Source organism: Pleurodeles waltl, chromosome 1_1 (genome assembly GCF_031143425.1).
Source record: "Pleurodeles waltl isolate 20211129_DDA chromosome 1_1, aPleWal1.hap1.20221129, whole genome shotgun sequence".
In the NCBI taxonomy this organism is placed as follows: domain Eukaryota; kingdom Metazoa; phylum Chordata; class Amphibia; order Caudata; family Salamandridae; genus Pleurodeles; species Pleurodeles waltl.
This window is the reverse complement of record NC_090436.1, coordinates 406,625,475-406,645,316: the sequence shown is the minus strand read 5'-3', so window position 1 is coordinate 406,645,316 and position 19,842 is coordinate 406,625,475.

Sequence of the window (19,842 nt, the reverse complement as noted above, 5' to 3'; positions counted from 1 at the left end):
GGTAGAATGCACTTTTGTAACCCTGTTTCGCCGAGGACTTCGAGAAGAAATAAAGGATGAATTGGTGCATTCCACTCAATTAGGATCCCTGAAGGAACTGATGGATCAAGCGTTGAACATAGAGTATAGGTTATAAGAGCGTAACATTGAAAGGCGAAAGACTTGATTACAGTATCAGTTTGGATTACCCTGTACCACAGCCCGTCGTTCTGATGAAGTCCATCCTGAGGTGAATAAATCTACAGAAGAAGAACCCATGCAGATAGACCTAGTCTGTGGTCCTTTATCTGAATCAGAAAGATAAGATAGGCAATGAAAGGGCCTTTGTCTTTACTGTGGCAAAGCTGGTCACTTGATCCGGATGTGTCCTGTCCGTCCTTCCAGAACTTTGCGAAACGCCAGCTCCCGCCCTCTGTGAGAAGGAAGGGGACAGGAGGAGTAGACTTACCTTCAATACGTTCCTCCAAAGAGGATACCACAGCTCTGTTTATACTGTACGTAACCGTACAGTGTTCCCAGAACCAAGAAGAGAAAGTATTTGCATTCCTGGATGTGGAGCAAGCAGGATATATTTGGATAAGACTTGGGCCAAAGAAAGAGGTATACCACGAGTTCCTAAAGAGATGCCGGAACAAGTTCACACAGTAGACAGTTCCCTGCTAACCTCAGGACCAGTGGTGGATCCTACACCCACCCTCTGTCTGCGTTTTGGAAGACATCAGGAACACATTGCCTGTGATTTAATATCCTCTTCCAATCATACCATGATGTTAGAAATTCCCTGGCTGACTCGGCACAACCCATATATTAATTGGGAAACAAGAACAGTATCTTTATCATCACAGTTTTGCCAACAGAAATGTTATTCCACAAACTCTTATTTGTCCCCTAAAGGTTTAATCCTTTCTTCCAAAGATACGAGCTGCTCTATTAACATGATACAGGGAGTACAGAGTTGCTATCAAGAATACAGTTATGTATTTCAGAAGCCTAGCAAACCCCTTTTACCTCCACACTGGGTCTATGTCTGCGCCATTCCTTTAATTCCGGGAGAAGTGGTTCAATTTGGACGGATGTATTTGTTGACCGAACAAGAAAAGAAGGTACTTAAAGAATATCTAGATGATAACCAACAGAATCGGTTAATCGCCCCCTCTTCATCTCCTTCTGGGGCTCCTCTTTTTTTTCATTAAAAAAAAATAAAAAAATCTGCGTTCCTGTGTTGACTTTCGTGGACTGATCAAGATAACCATGAAGGATCGATATCCCTTGCCCCTGATTAGGGATAAACTTGACGCAGTCTAAGGTGCCAAGAGGTTTACTAAATTATATTTGGGGGTGCCTCTCATCTCTTACGTGTCAAGGAAGATGAATGGAAAACAGCTTTTCGTACTCCATTTGGCCACTATGAATACTGCTTCATGCCTTTTGGTTTAACAAACGCACCCACAATGTTCCAACGATTCATAGACCCCGTGTTTTCTGATTTATTGAATCACAGTGTGATGATATATCTGGACGACATCCTAGTATATTCTTGTATAACTGAACAACTTACTGAACATGTACTTCAGGTTTTGGAAAGACTCAGACAGAATTGCAAACCTTCACAATGTGAATTTAACAAAACAGAAGTACAGTATCTTGGGTTCTGCATCACTCAGATTGGAATAGCTATGGATTCAGACAAGGTACAAGCCATTTTGGATTGGCTCTCTCCCTCTTCTATTAAGGAAACCCAATGCTTCCTCAGCCTCTCCAACTTCTATCGGCAATTCATACAAGACTTTGCCCATCAACAAAGTTTTATCACTCAGACCATCAAAGGAATTTGTTTGGAGTGAAAGTGCAGAGAAGGCCTTTCAAAATCTGAAACGGGCCTTTACCTAAGCTCCTATCTTACGGCACTCAGATACAACTAAGATGTTTATAATGGTCACTGACGCCTCCGAGAGAGCTATTGGTGCGGTCTTACTTCAAAAACTAGAAGACGATGGCTTAGAACATCCTGTCTTTTACTTATCTCACATACTGACAGAAGCCAAACACAATTATTCTGTATTAGAATGAGAATGACATGCTCTCAATGCTGCCTGTAAAGAATGGAGACATTTCCTAATGGGTACCAAAGAACCGTTCGAAGCAAGAACTGATCACCGTCACATACAATGTCTCCGAAATTTCCAGTGTTGAAAAAGCTGGCAGGCAAGATGGTCTTTCTTTTTCAGCCAATATGACTTTGTAGTGACCTACATTCCTGGATCTCAGAACTTAGTAGGTGATGCATTATCTTGTCGCTATCCTGAAAGCGCTAACACTACTCTCCAAAAATATTAGAACTTAGTCCATTCATCTGGGTTGCCCAGTCCTTTCTTGATCGTGTTAAGACAGAATACCAATATCTTCCACTTGAAGAATGGGATAACTTGTGTCCTCAATTACAAAAGAATCAGGGTTACTTCTATCATCACAACACTCTATTTTTGCCCACAAAGAAATTAAAGACCAAGGCTTTACAGATGTGCCATGATTCACCCATGGCTGGACATCATGGAATCAAGAAAACACAGGAGTTGCTCCCCTGTTCTTTTTGGTGGCCTACACTTGAGACCGATGCCGAATCCTTTGTAAAATCCTATCCTGTATATGCTCAAACCAAGACACAACGGACCAAGCCAGCAGGATTATTGATGCCCCTGCCTGTTCCTTCTGCTCCATGGCACACCCGGTCTACAGATTCCATATGTCTGTTACTGTCTTCTGCAGGGAATCATTGATTCATTTACCAAGATGCCACATTTCACAGCCTTAAAGAAATTGCCTACAGCCAAAGAAATGAGCCACATTTTCATGCACTATGTCTTTTGTCTACATGGTCTTCCACAAGTAATCATTTCAGATTGGGAACCCAATGTGTGTCACGTTTTTGGAAGGCTTTTTGTGCCTCATTGAACATAGATGTCTCCCTTTCTTCGGGATTTCACCCACAGACTAACGGTCAAACTGAACTGTTGAATCAGCAACTTCAAAAGTATTTACGTTGTTACTGCAATGCCACACAAGCAACTGGTCCGACTTCCTTTCTTTAGCTGAGTTTTCTTATAGCAACACGGTGCATAGTGCAACAGGATCAACACCTTTTTTTGCACCTACCGCTTCCATGCCAAGACCTTCTCAACAATACTTTGTGCACCTCCTTCAGTTCCTGTGGGCAACTCCACCATATTCAGGATCTGGTCATACCACTCTTTTGGCTTCTAAACAAACTATGAAAATAAGGGCTGATAGCCGACCTCGCTCAGCATCATCTTACCAGCCAGGAGACAAAGTATGGCTTTCTTCCAGATTTCTGCCCTTCTGTTTTTTTGCAGAACAAATTCAAACCCCGCTTTTATGGTCCTTTTCGGATACTCCAAATATTGAATCCAGTCGCTGTTCGACTATGTTTGCCTCAGACTTGAAAGGTGCATCCTGTGTTTCATGTGTCACAACTCAAGGCTTTTTTTCCTGATCCTTATCATAGGCGCTTTCAACGTCCTCCTCTTTCTGTGGATGGCCATCTTGAATAGGAGGTTCAGGAGATCTATAATTCATGCATTTTTCAGAACAAACTTCAATTCTTGATTCACTGGAAATGTTCTCCCCTCAGTGACTGTTCTTGGGAAGATGCTTCTTCGGTCCGTGCTCCCAGTTTGATTTGCAGTTTCTTTTCTTTTTTCCCAGACAAGCCTGGAGCCTTGGTGAGGGGACCTACTGTGACGCCGCGGGCTACAGTGACGTCCCTTTTGTGGGCCATGGTCAGGCTGGTAGTCTGCGTCTCGGGATGCCGGAACCGCCGTGGCCCATCTTTTGTTATCGGCCTGCATTTTCATGCCGCAATGCAGTCCAGGAGTGTTGTTTCGAGCTCAGGTTCGCGCATTGGGCACTGGCAACCTCCCTGACGCCCCCACTTACCTACTCAGTTCTTTTTCCTTCTTTTTCTTCTTTGTCTTCTTTCTTCTTGTCTTCTTTCTTCTTGGGTTTCCATATCATCTTCTTCGGTCATGGTTGTTTTCCCAGCATGCATTGTGTCTTTCCTTTTCTACTTGGCTTTTCTTTCCATTCATTTCTATGTAGCCTTTCCCAATCCAAGATGGTGTCATTCGTTTTCCTGTTTTGTCACTTTCTGTTTAATGGTATATAAGCACTGCAGTTCCTTCTTTCTTTGCGTTGCAAACACTTTCATCTTGGTGGTGATTCTAGCTCCTGTTTCCAGTTTTCTACTTGCTCCTGCTTCTTCCCTGCAATTTTGACCTGTATTTGTTGCCTTTTTTCATTGTTTTTTTGTCTTTTTTCAGGAGTTCCTGTGATAGAGGTTTTTTCCCTATTACTTGGGTTTTTTCTCTGGGACTCCTTCTGGAGGGTACGGTCTGCCTTGAAATTGTTTCCATTTGGCAGCACCGTGGCTACTGGAAGGGGTCGCCATTATCTTGGCCAGTCCCGCACCAGTAAGAAACCAGGCGTTCCTTCAAGTACTGCAGCCTACAGTGGTAAGAGACATGCAGACGTGACATGTGTGGGTGATGGCAGCTTGTAATAGTGGGAATGGACAGAGTAATGTTTGTTGTGAGAATGAAGGTGTTTTACTGTTGTAGGTGTGGTGGAGATGTGTGTGTAGGTGTGGTATGTGGGGTTTTGTGTTGGTTGATGAGACACTGCAATCTGTATGAGGTCAATTTGTGATGCATGAGTTGGATGTCTTTGTTGATAATTTTTTTGCATGTCGATGGGTGTGTAGGGAGTAAGGCCTTGTCAGGTAAATGGAAAATTGGCCAGTATTTCTGGCCCTAGGCCCTACCCGGCCCGAACAGGCCCAAACAGGCAAATGCCCTTATCCTCTCAGCCCTTAGTCTCAACGCCAGGGCTTAGACACCCTGAGCCGTAGACCTAAATAGCCCTATTGGCCAATAGAAACCTAGTCCTAACCCTAGCCAATCAGATTCATAACCCTAAATCCCACAACCAATGGGAGACCCAGCCCTATTCAACAATCATACCCCTGGTCCTGACAACCAATCATAACACTAACCCTAAAACCACAAACCAATAGGAATCTCAACCCTAGTACCAATCACAACACCAACCCTAAAATCATGAACCCATAGAAATCTCAACCCTAGTACCAATCACAACACCAACCCTAAAATCATGAACTAATAGAAATCCCAATCCTAGTACCAATCACAACACCAACCCTAAAACCACAAACCAATAGAAATCTCAGCCTTTGTACCAATCACAACACCAACCCTAACATCATCAACCAATAGCAGTCTCAACCCTAGTACCAATCACAACTGCAACCCTAATTCTTTAACTAATAGAAATACTAATCCCAGCAACCAATCACAACAACATATGCAACAACCAATAGAAACGTATATAAGGGCCAATTTAACTGAAACCCAAGCCCCTGTGGGAAGGGAGGAGGGAGCTGCTGCTCTGTTCAGAATCTCCTTGGATACAGACAAGCTGAATCCACACTTCCAAGCTAGCAGAGTCTACTTTTCAGGTAAGGGAGAGATTGTAAAACACCAAAATACTGCTTGTCGCACACTCAGATATTTGGCTTTTTCAAGGCAAAAACAGGTGATGCAGACACTTTCTAAACACAATTTACATCACAGAAATAGAGTAAGGAGTCTCCTAAACACACGTTGGTTAGATAGTGAGGTGTATGTAGCCTTTTTACTTACGAAAGAGGAGGGTTGGCTTTATGCAGTCATTTGCCACAAACTAGGTGGGAAATTTCAAACAGTCAGGGCTAAAAAAAACAGTAGTTTAAAAAGGCCAAGCTACCTGAGACACTGGGAGCCTACAGTAAACAGGCACAGGTAATAGAACAAAACACTTTTAAAAAAATAACAAGATTTCTCAGAAAGTCTGAGGCTCCTTACCTAGGTCTCCTAGGATTTCTTGATCACTGGGCTGTATTAGGGCATAGGGAAAAAGCTGGGCTCACCAAATGGAAATGGCTGTCTTGGTGTTCCCTCCACAAACTTAAAGGCCCAGTCCAGGGAGTTAGAGAGCCAATCAGCAAGCCCAAACCCCTGTGGGAAGGGAGGAGGGAGCTGCTGCTCTATTCAGAATCTCCTTGGATACAGACAGGCTGAATCCACACTTCCAAGCTAGCAGAGTCTACTTTCCAGGGAAGGGAGGGATTGTGTTTTTACCCTTGGTTTTTATGGTCTTTTGATCAAATAAAAATTATTTTGACTTTGACTGATGTGCAGTTCTGCGCTGAGCTAGTGTAGCTCTTCATGGTGAAGCCCCTGATGGACTAGCTTGTGCCAGCTATGGCTCTGCTCTAGGGATTTCTTTGTTCTTGAACCAAAACAAGTTGAGCTTTCTTGCAGCATCTGTGGAGTACCTCCAATGCCCCGTCAGTCATGGCAGCAGTTAAGGTGCCATCCAGCAGTCGTCTGCCCAAGGCCTTTGTACATTGTTTTCATTCTCCTCCTCCTCTGAGTCATGTGGTTTCATTGGGAAGAGGCCATGGAATGCTGTGAAAGTGCTCAGAGAGTGACATTATTTTATTATTTTTCAGTCTTCCATGTAATCAGGCAATCTGAAAAATAATTAGTGTTAAGTCCCTGGCTGTGCACTTCACATTCCTCCAAAGCCAGTTATTGGTCAGGTCATCAGTCGTAGCCCCCGTCCTAGAAGGTAATTGTCATGTCTGAAGTGTTGAATCCTTGAAGTCTGCCTGTTGGTTAAGTCCTGTTTTATTAATGCTTGCTGGTTTTGCCATGGTTTCTGCAAAACTTTATTGAGGGAAAGGAAGAAATCTGCTGGCTCCTTGTCACTTAAGGAAGAGCGTATTGGGTAAAGCCCAATACACTTTGTACTCAAAAAGCATCCATTGTTTTAGGAATTTCTGGCACTGAAGGGAACTATCTCGTGTTTAGATGTGGTCCTTATGAAAGGGCAGAATGCCATCACTCACAGTGAAGTTAACTATTGGCTGAAATGGGCTGATGCATTGCCCCGTGCTGCACTGCATGAAACAAATATGTGAGCAACATGTTAACAGACTATTGGATGAAGATGACTGGCTGAAAGCCCCTATGAGTAAATTATACTTAAAATGTTAGTAAAATCAAAAGGTCTTGGCCCTCATTCTGACCCTGGCGGTCGGTGATAAAGCGGCGGCCAACCCGCCAACAGGCCGGCGGTCCAAAATATGCAATTCTGACCCTGGCAGGAACCGCCAACACAGCCCGCCGCATTAACACTCCGCCCGCCACGGCGGAACAAACAAACAGCGCGGCGGTCCCCGCCAACAGCCAGGCGGCAGACAATGTACCGCCCACCCTATCACGACCCACCAATCCGCCACCTTTTCCAGGGCGGGAGCACCGCCGATAAAAACACGGCGGAAACAGACTACGAACGGGAAAACGCTCACCTCCACATACACCACGCGAGATTCCGGCAGTATGGAACCCGAGTTGCAGGTCATCCCCGCACTCCTATACCTGCTCCTGTACCAGGAGCACGCCCGGCGGCGCGGAAGACATCGGTGAGTACTGCACCTACGACACAGGGGAGGGAAAAGATTACCGGCACACACCCACCCACCCACCCACACCCACTACAACACACACATCAATGCATTCCCACAGATCACTGTCACAACCCACAAACCCCCCCCTTCCGAAATAATGCAAAGACCAAAAGAAGAGATCTCAAACGGGCAGATATATTGAAAAATGGACAGCAGTAATCCAAATAAATAAATAAACTATGTACAAAATATATACAGCTACTAAATGTAGTCCAACCACTGTCCGTGGACCACAGGGGTCCTGAGCAAAGGGGCAAGGCCCAGTCCCACGACAAGAACTCCACGGAGAGAACACTGCAGGAGCATCAGAAAGAAAAAAGGACAGGCACCTCAGGGGGAAGGGAAGGGGGGGCACCTCAGCCACTTGAGTACACGACGCCAGATCCACGAGGGGACTCCATGACCACTGGCCAATCCTGGGGAGAGCAAAGCCACAGTCCAAACAGTCCATACAGTGGGTGGCCTGCCCACTGGGCCATCCTGGGGAGAGCAAAGCCACAGTCCAAACAGTCCATACAGTGGGTGGCCTGCCCACTGGGCCATCCTGGGGAGAGCAAAGCCACAGTCCAAACAGTCCATACAGTGGGTGGCCTGCCCACTGGGCCATCCTGGGGAGAGCAAAGCCACAGTCCATACAGTCCATACAGTGGGTGGCCTGCCCACTGGGCCATCCTGGGGAGAGCAAAGCCACAGTCCAAACAGTCCATACAGTGGGTGGCCTGCCCACTGGGCCATCCTGGGGAGAGCAAAGCCACAGTCCAAACAGTCCATACAGTGGGTGGCCTGCCCACTGGGCCATCCTGGGGAGAGCAAAGCCACAGTCCATACAGTCCATACAGTGGGTGGCCTGCCCACTGGGCCATCCTGGGGAGAGCAAAGCCACAGTCCAAACAGTCCATACAGTGGGTGGCCTGCCCACTGGGCCATCCTGGGGAGAGCAAAGCCACAGTCCAAACAGTCCATACAGTGGGTGGCCTGCCCACTGGGCCATCCTGGGGAGAGCAAAGCCACAGTCCAAACAGTCCATAACAGACTCCACTGCCACTGGAGGAGGCATGTTGGCCAGAGGACATCCTGCAGCCCTGCCCGAGACAGATCCTGCCCTGCCACGTCTGCCAAAGGGCCAGCGGTTCCTGCCTGGAAGGGCCCAGTTCAGCAGTTCTTGCCTTGAAGGGCCCAGTTCAGCGGTTCTTGAGACGGCGGTCCCCAGCGGAGCGGTGCTGGAGACGGCGGGACCCAGTTCAGTGGTTCTTGCCTTGAAGGGCCCAGTTCAGCGGTTCTTGCCTTGAAGGGCCCAGTTCAGCGGTTCTTGCCTTGAAGGGCCCAGTTCAGCGGTTCTTGCCTTGAAGGGCCCAGTTCAGCGGTTCTTGAGACGGCGGTCCCCAGCGGAGTGGTGCTGGAGACGGCGGGGCCCAGTTCAGCGGTTCTTGCCTTGAAGGGCCCAGTTCAGCGGTTCTTGCCTTGAAGGGCCCAGTTCAGCGGTTCTTGAGACGGCAGTCCCCAGCGGAGCGGTGCTGGAGACGGCGGGGCCCAGTTCAGCGGTTCTTGCCTTGAAGGGCCCAGTTCAGCGGTTCTTGCCTTGAAGGGCCCAGTTCAGCGGTTCTTGAGACGGCGGTCCCCGGCGGAGCGGTGCTGGAGACGGCTGGGCCCAGTTCAGCGGTTCTTGCCTTGAAGGGCCCAGTTCAGCGGTTCTTGAGACGGCGGTCCCCAGCGGAGCGGTGCTGGAGACGGCGGCCATTCTATGGCCAACTGCTCATTGCCTGGTGGTGCCCTCCTGGGCAGCAGGGATGGTGCTCCTTCAATGCCCACCTGGGCTGTGGGTGGTGGGGCCCTCCTGGCCAGCTGGGCTGGGTCCTCCCTGGGCAGCGGCTATGGGGGTGGTGGGCTCTCCCGGGGCAGCTGTGCCGGTTCCTCCCGGGGCAGCGGCTATGGGGGTTGCGGGCTCCTCCTGGGCAGCTGTGACGGGTCCTCCATGGGCAGCAGGCCTGCTGCCTGACTTCTCCGCCTTGCTGCCCTTGCCCTCCTTAGTCGGGAGTCTGTGGCCCTTTCCTCCCTTTGGAGCTGTGGCTGTTGACGGTGGCTGGCTAGTGTCCTGGGGGGATATCGAATCCGGGCTCCGGCGGCGGCCCTTCCGCCTTCTGCTCCTCTTCCCAGGGGGTGGGCTGGCTGTCCCCTTGCTGCTGGGCGAAGATCCAGACCTGCGGGCTGGTGGGCTCCAATACCCCTGCACCCTTGTCAAGGGGGCTGCAGGGCTGGTGGTGGCTGAGGTGCTCTTTTTACCCCAACGAGAAGGAGGGGGGGGCTCAGGGTCAGGAAAGAAGGTAGCAGTAGAGAGATAGATTTTCTTGGGACAATGGAGAGTGGTAGGTACAGTGGGTATGGGAGTGGAGGGAGAGGATGTGGTTGTATGCGAGACAAGTTTGCTGTCTTTGGGTGCAGGTGCAGGAGCGGGAGGCTGTCGTGAGGTGGATGGCTGTTGGGTGGGTGGGTGGCTGCGTTTGTGTGGTGTGGAAGAGGGGGTGACAGACACAGTGGGAGAGGACACAGGGGACGTGTAAATGGCAGTGGGGGTGGTGACTGCACGTGTGCGGACTGGAGTGGAGGGTATGCTGGTGATGGAAACACTGGCTGATGGTGAGGTGAATGAAGGTGTGAGTGTAGACGTCACAGGGAGGGAGGAGGGAGACGAGGAGGTGGGGGTCACAGAGGTGGTAGTGACTGTTGGCATGTCTGCATCGGAATGTTGCTTGTGTGAATGTCTGCGTGATCTGTGGTGCTTATGTTTGGATGAGCTGCTCTTGGGTGTTGAGGTGTGTGCAGGCTGGTCTGATGGTGTGGGTGGGACAGGCAGAGGAACAGGAGTCTGGGAGGAGGGAGTTAGTAGAGGGAGGCAGGAGACAGGGACAATGGCTGCCGTCAGTGCTGAGGCCAGAGCCTGGAACGATCGCTGATGGGCAGCCTGACCCGAATGAATGCCCTCCAGGTACGCATTGCTGCGATGAACCTCCCTCTCCACCCCCTGGATGGCATTCAAAAGGGTAGTCTGCCCAACAATGAGCGTTCGGAGGAGGTCAATGACCTCCTCACTGAGGGCAGCGGGGGTAACAGGGGCAGGGCCTGAGGTGCCTGGGGCGAAGGAGATGCCCGGCTTCCTGGCAGAGCGGGCACGGGGCGAACGCTGAGGGGCTGCTGGGAGGGCGGAGATGGTGCGCTGGGTGGCGGCTGTACCTGTAATGGCGGGGGGCACGGATGGTGCCACCCCCGCAAGGGAGCTCCCTTCCGAGGACGTGTCCGTGTCGCTGCAGGGTCCAGTCGTCCCCGTTGTGGAGCTCCCCTCGCCCTCCGTCTCACTGGTCCAGTCAGACTCTGTGGCATGGCCCGCCTGGGCCATGTGAGATGCAGCTCCCTCCTGCCCCGATGCCACTTCTCCTCCGCCTGATGATGCTGATGCACACAAGCACAGAAAGACAAACAAAAAGGGGGGGGGAGAGAGAAATAAAGAGATTTTGAGTACATGGATCACCGGTACAGTTAGCGGACATGACAGACACAGATGCCCCCTGCACTAAGTTGCGCACTTGGGGTCCGCTACGCATTCCGTGGAACATGCCCTACACGCCTAGAGTTGACAACTGCACCCATGGATGACACGGCCCAGGGATGGCTGTACTGACACACTACTGAGGGTGGTGGCTGGGGACACAGGGGCTTACGGGGGTGCCCAGCCTACAGATATCGCCCTGGCCTAGGGGGACCCACAGCCCTCCTCCCCCACCCAGACACCTCCACTGCACGACAACAGAGTAGATAATGCTTGTACTCACCCCCTTGTGTCTGCTGTGCTGCCCTCACGCGCCCATCCAAATCAGGGTAGGCCACCGCCAGGATCCGGAACATCAGGGGGGTCAGTTGACGGCAGGCACCCCGCCTACGTTGGGAGGCCATCCCCAGCAGAGACTCGGCGGTCTTCTTGGTCCCGCGGCGGATGTCCTCCCACCTCTTGCGGCAGTGGGTGCCCCGTCGATGGTGGACCCCCAGGGTCCGGACTTCCTTGGCGATGGCACGCCAAATCCCGATCTTCTCATGGGCGCGGACCTATGTGACACGTACAGGGAGGGAGAAATACCACGTTCAAGTTTGTCTGCATTTTCGTTGCCAGTGGCCCAACGCCCCCCATCCCCGCCAGGCCCCCCGCCAGGCCCAACATGCCCCCCATCCCCGCCAGGCCCCCCGCCAGGCCCCCCGCCAGGCCCAACATGCCCCCCATCCCCGTCAGGCCCCCCGCCAGGCCCCCCGCCAGGCCCAACATGCCCCCAATCCCCACCAGGCCCCCCGCCAGGCCCAACATGCCCCCCATCCCTGCCAGGCCCCCCGCCAGGCCCCCCGCCAGGCCCAACATGCCCCCCATCCCCGCCAGGCCCCCCGCCAGGCCCCCCGCCAGGCCCAACATGCCCCCCATCCCCGCCAGGCCCCCGCCAGGCCCAACATGCCCCCCATCCCCGCCAGGCCCCCCGCCAGCCCCAACATGCCCCCCATCCCCGCCAGGCCCCCCGCCAGGCCCCCAAGCCAGCCAGGGGCCCCAAATCCATATTGAATTAAACTCACTTGTTGGTCTGGAGGACCGTAGAGTAGCGCATACTGGGGGAGGACCCCATCCACAAGTTTCTCCAACTCCTCTCCAGTGAAGGCAGGGGCCCTTTCCCCAGTCGCAGCAGCCATTGTCCCTTCCAGACCGAGGTCACAGCAACACTTGCAGTATAGGTCCTCTCCTGTGAAAGTTCAAGTCGCAAGTGGATAAGTAGATAGGAAATGGCGGTCACGTCCGCGGCGGTGCGTACCGCGGCGGTGCGTATCGCCACCGCCGGCGCCCTTCGCCATTGGCTCCTGAAACCCATAGGCTTCAATGTTAACCAATGCGGCTTCGCGCCGCGGTCTTCGACCGCCGACCGCCACGGTGTGCCACGCCAGCGCATTGACCTCACATCCCATTGTCACACTTCACAGGTCAGGCAGCCGCCATTTCGAGGGTCCACATGGCTCAATTTCAACTGCGTCACACAGGCCTAGGCCTTGCATAGCCACTCAGACACGCCATTCACTGCATAGAGAATCGTTTACTGTGCAAGCTGTGAGTACGTACCTGTGGGTTGCTTGACTCTGTGCTCCATGTTGTCCTTCCTAGGCACCGTCCGCTGGGTTTGGCGAGGAGACGGATGAATCCTTGCGTGTACCGACCGCTGGTGGACCTGTCGACAATGGAAGAACGCCACATTATCCTGACCTACCGGCTTGACCGTGCCACTATACATGAACTGTGTGCCCAGCTGGAGCCCGACCTGATGTCCCCCATCCGCCAACCCACAGGGATTCCCCCTCTGGTGCAGGTCCTGTCAGTACTCCATTTCCTGGCAAGTGGGTCATTTCAGACAACAGTGGGAATTGCTTCTGGGATGTCTCAGCCCATGTTTTCGAAGGTGTTATCCAGAGTGTTGTCTGCCCTGATGAAATACGTGAGGAGCTACATCATTTTCCCTGAGGTGGGCGAATTGGCTACAGTGAAGGGTGATTTCTACGCCCTTGGACATATTCCCAACGTCATTGGTGCCATTGATGGGACCCATGTGGCTTTGGTTCCCCCAAGAGACAGGGAGCAGGTGTACAGGAACAGAAAAAGTTACCATTCCATGAACATCCAGGTGGTGTGTTTGGCTGACCAGTACATCTCGCATGTAAATGCCAAATTCCCAGGGTCAGTGCATGACGCCTACATCCTGAGGAATAGCAGCATCCCTTACGTGATGGAACAGCTAGAGAGACACCGTGTATGGCTATTGGGGGACTCTGGGTACCCCAACTTGTCGTGGCTACTGACCCCAGTAAGGAATCCCCGGACCAGGGCAGAGGAACGGTACAATGAGGCCCATGGGCGTACTAGGAGGGTGATCGAACGCACCTTTGGCCTCCTAAAGGCCAGGTTTCGGTGCCTGCATATGACAGGTGGATCCCTAATGTACTCACCTAAGAAGGTGTGTCACATCACCGTGGCCTGCTGCATGCTTCACAACCTGGCTTTGCGCCGCCAGGTGCCTTTCCTGCAGGAGGATGGTCGAGACGGTGGTGTTGTGGCAGCTGTGGAACCTGTGGAGAGTGACGAGGAGGAAGACGACGGGGCTGAAACAGACAACAGGGACAGAATCATTGAACAGTACTTCCAATAGGACACAGGTAACAATTCAAACATAATTTAGTAAATGTGAACTACTCTCCTGCATCTCTGCTGCCTGTCTATTTGCCCCAGTGTATGATGACTGAGTTGTGGCTTTTCCCTCCCTATTTCAGATCTGGGGTCCCCACTACGAGTCCTGTGCTTCGTTTCCCCATGGACTACAGCTTTGTGGCAGCTGTTTGTTGACTTCACTATGTACAAGGACATATTTGCACTGTCATGTCAATTACAATATTTTGAAATCACAGCCAGACTCCAGATAGTTTTGTGCAAAATAGGTGTTTATTTCAGTGCTCAAAATGGGATGGGTGGTTTCAAGTGGGTGGGGGCTATGGTGAAGGAATGTCCATGGCAGAGTCCAGAGTAACAGTCACACAGGTGCATTGTCCAGAGGCCTGTGGAGAGATGGAGCATGGGCAGTTCAAGGATGGACAGGGTGACAATGTGGGACAGTGGGATGACATCAGGTGGTATCCTTTGCTGGCGGGGGTCTTGACATCCTACTCTGTCTTCTTGCGAGATCTCAGGGCCCTCTTGCGGGGTGGTTCTTCTCCTGCAGGAGGTGGGGGTCTGGTGGGCTGCTGTTGTGCGGGGGCCTCCTGTCCACTAGCGCCGGCGGAGGTGGTTGGCTGTTCTTGGTCCAGGCTAGTGGCAGGGGCCCTTTGTTGTTGTTGAGTGTCCGTCCTGGTGTTGATGAGGTCCTGCAGCAGCCCTACCATGGTAACCAGGGTGGAGGTGAGGGCTCTGATGTCCTCCCTGTACCCCCGATAGTGTTCCTCCTGCAGTACCTGGATCTCCTGGAACCGGGCCAGTACCGTCGCCATCGTCTCCTGGGAGCGGTTGTATGCTCCCATGATGGTGGTGAGGGCCTCATGGAGAGTGGGTTTCCTGGGCCCGTCCCCCCCCTGTCGCACAGCTGCCCTCCGAGTTGCCCTGTTTCCCTGGGCCTCTGCCCCCTGGCCGGTGTGCCCACTACCACTGCCCCCAGGTCCCTGTTGTTGTTGGGGTGGTGGGTTATCCTGGGTGCCCTGTAGTGGTAGACACACCACAGATTGACGCGCCCTGGAGACAGAGGCATGGGCCCGCTGGGTGGGAGCTGTGCTGGTGTTCCCAGAGGGGTTTGGGTCTGTAGTGGCCTGTGCCTGTGTGAGGGGAACCGACTGTCCAGAGGTCCCCGATGGTCCGGGCTGGTCATCAGTGTCCAGGTCGACAGAGCAGCTGTCATCGCTGACGGCCTCTTGGGTGGGGGGTGTGGAGAATTCTGGGCCCTCCGTGGCGGTGTGTTGATGGTCGGGTCCTGCAGGGGTATAGAGGTATGGTTATAGTTTCAATGTGTGGCATATGGGTGTATCTGTGGGTTCCCGTGTCCCCAAGTGCTGGCATTCGTGTGTGGGGGCTTTGGTGAGGGTGGCTTGTGGGGGGGATGTGTATATGCATTGGGCATGCTTTGGTGATGGGTGTCCATGCTTAGTGGACGCATGCAGGCCTAGGTTTTGGGATGTGTGGGTTGTGATGGTGAGACATTGGCAGGGAATAGGTGTGCTGGGGGTGGGGGTGAGGATGGTGGTGGGGGTGAGGATGGTGGTGGGGGTGAGGGTGGGGGTGAGGATGAGGGTGGGGGTGAGGATGGGGGTGGGGGTGGGGGTGGGGGTGAGGGTGGGGTTCGAGGATGGGGGTGAGGGTTGGGGTATGATTTGGCATGCAGGTGGGGGGGAAGCAGTAGTGAAGCTTCAACTTACCAGTGTCCATTCCTCCGCCGACTCCTGCGAGGCCGTCAGGATGCAGGATGTTCAAGACTTCCTCCTCCCATGTTGTAAATTGTGGGGGTTGAGGTGGGGGTCCTCCGCCAGTCTTCTGCACGGCGATGTTGTGCCTGGATACCATGGAACGCACCTTCCCCCGTAGGTCGTTCCATCGCTTCCTGATGTCTTCCCGATTTCTGGGGTGCTGTCCCACAGCGTTGACCCTGTCGACAATCCTCTGCCATAGCTCCGTCCTCCGGGCAATGCTGGTGTATTGGACCTGTGTGCTGAAGAGCTGGGGCTCTACCCGAACGATTTCCTCCACCATGACCCTGAGTTCTTCGTCTGAGAAGCGGGGGTGTCTTTGGGGTGCCATGGAGTGGTGTGTATGATGTGTGGGGTGGAGTATGTGTAGTTAAGTGTGTTGAGTGTGGTGGTGTGTGTTGTTTTGTGTGTGGATATTGTGTGGGTGATGGTGTAGTGTGCCTCTGTGTGATGGTATTCTGTGATCGCTGATGTGTCTCTCAGTGCTTCTTTCTGAATTTTTTGTCGTAGGGGTTTGTGGGTGATGTGGGTGTGTGTTTTATATTGTATTGTGTGTGTGGGAGTGGTGTGTGTATGTGTATCAGGTGTGTGGAATTCAAATCGTCCAATGTGGCTGAGTTTTGTTCGTTTGTGTGTATTCTGACCGCGGCGGTGTGTACCGCCAATGGAAAACCGCGTTTGAAAGACCGCCGCGTGGATTCGTGGGTCGTAATGGCATGGGCGTATTTCTGTTGGCGTGGCGGTGGAGGTTTGGTCACCTCCACTTTTCCGCCGACCGCTGGTCTGGCGGTCTGTTGTGGCTGTCGGATTTTCGGAGGTTTGGCTGCTGCGGGTCAGAATGACCGTGGCGGGTTACCACGACCGCGGCGGAATTATGGAGGATTTCTGACCGGCGGTAGGCGCCTTTTACCGCCGAGGTCAGAATGACCACCCTTGTCTAACGCTACACCTAGAAACCTTTCCTTAACCAGATTCTTTTTTCTAGAAAGTCTTCTTGTCTCAGTTCAATTTAACAAATTGTGACCCTCATTATGATCCTGGCGGACGGTGTTAATATGAAGGAAAGTATTGCCAACAGCCGGTCCTCCATATTAAGAAATTAGCGGTTTGGCTGAAGCCAAACCGCCAATGTACCACACCGACCGCCACGACGGTAATGACTGCGGGCTGGAGACTTCACTGTTCAGCCCGGCGGCTGTCACTTGCCCGCCTGCGGGATTATGACCCTGCCTACTGCCATGGTTTTCGTGGCAACCTTACCGCCACGAAAACCATGGCGGTAGGCACTGTCAGTGACAGGGAATCCCTTCCCTGTCACTGATATTGGTCTTTACCGTTCCTCCTCCCCCTCCACAGGATTCCCCCACCCACTCTTCTTCTCCAGACCCCCCCTTCATACAAGCACCTTCATGCACACATGCACACATGCATACACACACCCATTCCCACATTCAACCACGCATACATACATCCATTCACATACACATCCACACACACTTGCATACATACAAGCACACACACATTCACACAACACAACATACAAGCACTCACACATACATACATGCACACACATACAACACGCAACACACACCCGCATGCACGCACGCACAGACATGCACACATACCCCCACACACACACAACACCCCTACCCCCTCCCCTGTCAGAGCATCCGACTTACCTGTTGTCACAGGGTCCTCCAGCAGGAGACGGGTGGGGGCGCTGCTGCCAGCAGAACACCGCCACGCCTTCCCATGTGTCATGATACGGTTGGCGGCGGTCTACTGGCGTGGTGCTGCTGCTGGCAGCAGCGCCACTTTACCGCCATCCGCCGGCATGGCAACAGCCGGATTTCCGCCATCCTTCTGCCATAAATCCGGCTGTGGTCATAATCTGGCGGACGGCTGGTAGCTGTGGGGACCGTCGCCATGGCTGTAGGCGGTATTTACCGCCACTGTTGTCATGAGGGCCTATGTGTGTATTTGTTTAACATATTGTGCTAATTATGCTTCTTGAAGAAACACAAGGCATAGTCCCTTGTTGTTGACCTGGAGTGAGAAGGAGATACCCACCCAGTGGCTTCATTGCACATCGTGTAATCAGAAAATGTGGTTTCAGTCCCGGCTTCCCTGTTTGACCAAATTGTGTGATCCTAGGGAATTACTTTATTTTACCTTGTTTTCCTTGATTGTTACATTTGAGAGACTCTTATATATTTTAATTCAGGATGTGCACTGTACAAAAATCATATTGTGTATGGTTTAATAAACTGTATGTGGCTCTATCTGCAATAAAATATTGGCTAAATGAAGGAGGCACAAGACAAATTACTTCCCTCCTGGGTCACTAATGACGTTGTTTGCAGAGCTGGGGAGGCCGGTTTATGAATGTTTCTAAATTCTAACATGTATACTAGGATTAAATTGCCGTTGATCAAGCAGCAAATGATGTGCTACTTTTGTTTTTTCTTCTTCCCTGTCTTCCTTGTTGAACCTTTTGCCATGTGTAGCTATGTTTTATTATGACCCACTCACTTCGAAGAAGCCCTTTTCACCATTTAAATGGATGTTTATTAGGTCTTCAGATAGTGTCTGTTTTCATTATGATAACAGATGTTATCTGCTTCCAAATGTATTTTCTCTACGACATTGACATGCGCGCAATTTCTTTTTTTTTATGTGATAGGATTTTTATTTTCCAAATTTCTTATTTTTTTTCTTTTTCATGCATTGGCAGATTAACTGATTTGCTCAGAATTACAGGGCTGTTGTGCCGGGACCTAGTATTGGCAAAGCCAACAGGTTTACCCTTTGAGACTGTTATCTCTGTCATTACCTTTTGTACATGCTGTACAGCGTGGTTATTGCCGACTTTGGCATTGATTTATAGCCATGCTGCATAGCACTGTTGTGGCTGTACAGCCTGGCACAAGAAATATAATAAAAAAGGATTATAATGCATCCAGCACTATTGTACTTTAAAAAAAGAAATTGAGTTATAGTTCGACTGAGGTGTGAGCCCTCGTCGAACAGCAACCACAATCATACTCAGGGTAAGGCACAAGCAAACCTCAAATTAACCTGTGCCCAACCCCCTGGTAGCTTGAACCTAATTTATAGGCAATGTGGAAAGCATTTGTGCAACATTTAAAACAGTAGAACCGTGAAGACACCACATAAAATTATCCTGCACCAGGTTAGACAAACAGAGCTTGATTTAATAAAATAAAAAAAATAAAAAATGATAAAAATCCAATTGGTAGAACCGGAGCTCTGGATTTTTAAACAATTAAAAAAAAGAAACTGTAAAGTTGCACCTAGAAACATTAAGGCCCTCATTACAACATTGGTGGTATTGACCGCCTACTGCCATGGAGACGGCCGCCAACAAACCGCTGCCGTGGCTACCAGCTGTCTACGCGTCTCTTGACTGCCGACGGTATTCTGCCAGAATGCTGGCGGAAGACAGCCGAGGATCATGGCAGTGGACGACGGTAAGGCGGCGCTGCTGACAGCAGCACCACCACGCCAGCAAAACACTGCTGACTGTATCATGAGCAATGATACGTCCTGGCGGTGTTTTTTGGTGGACGCTGCTGCTGACAGCAGCGCCGCGGACTGTCTCCAGCTGGAGGACCCCCTGCAAGCATGTAAGTTGGGTTCTCCGACCGGAGAGGTGGGTGGGGGGGTGTTGTGTGTATGTTGGGGGGGGGTGTATGTTTTGGTATGCATACATGCGGGTGTGAGTCGCAAAGGATGCATGCGTGAATGAGTGATTGTGAATGTTGTGTGTTGTGAATTCATTTGTGTGACAAGGTATGTTGGTGTGTGTTGCGGTGTGTGGGTTTGTATGTGTGTATGCGTGGGTGGTGGTGGGTATGCGTGCGTGCATGTGTGTATATGGGTGCGTGTGTGGGTGTGTATATGTGCTGGGGGCAGGAGAGGGAGGGGGATGGTGAGGAAGGGGAGACCCCTATCGGTGTCAGGGAAGGGATTCCCTGGCACTGATAGGGCCTACTGCCATGGGTTTCGTGGTGGTAAGTTTGGCATGAAACCATGGCGGTAGGCCGGGTCGTAATCCCGAGGGTGGGAGTGTGATGGCCACCGGGCTGAAGACCGAAGTCTCCAGCCTGGCCACCATTACCACCCTGCCGTTGGTGTGTTAAAGTGGCGGTTTTGAATGGCGGTTACCGCCATGGTCAAAATCCAATTTTTTTTACCGCCTG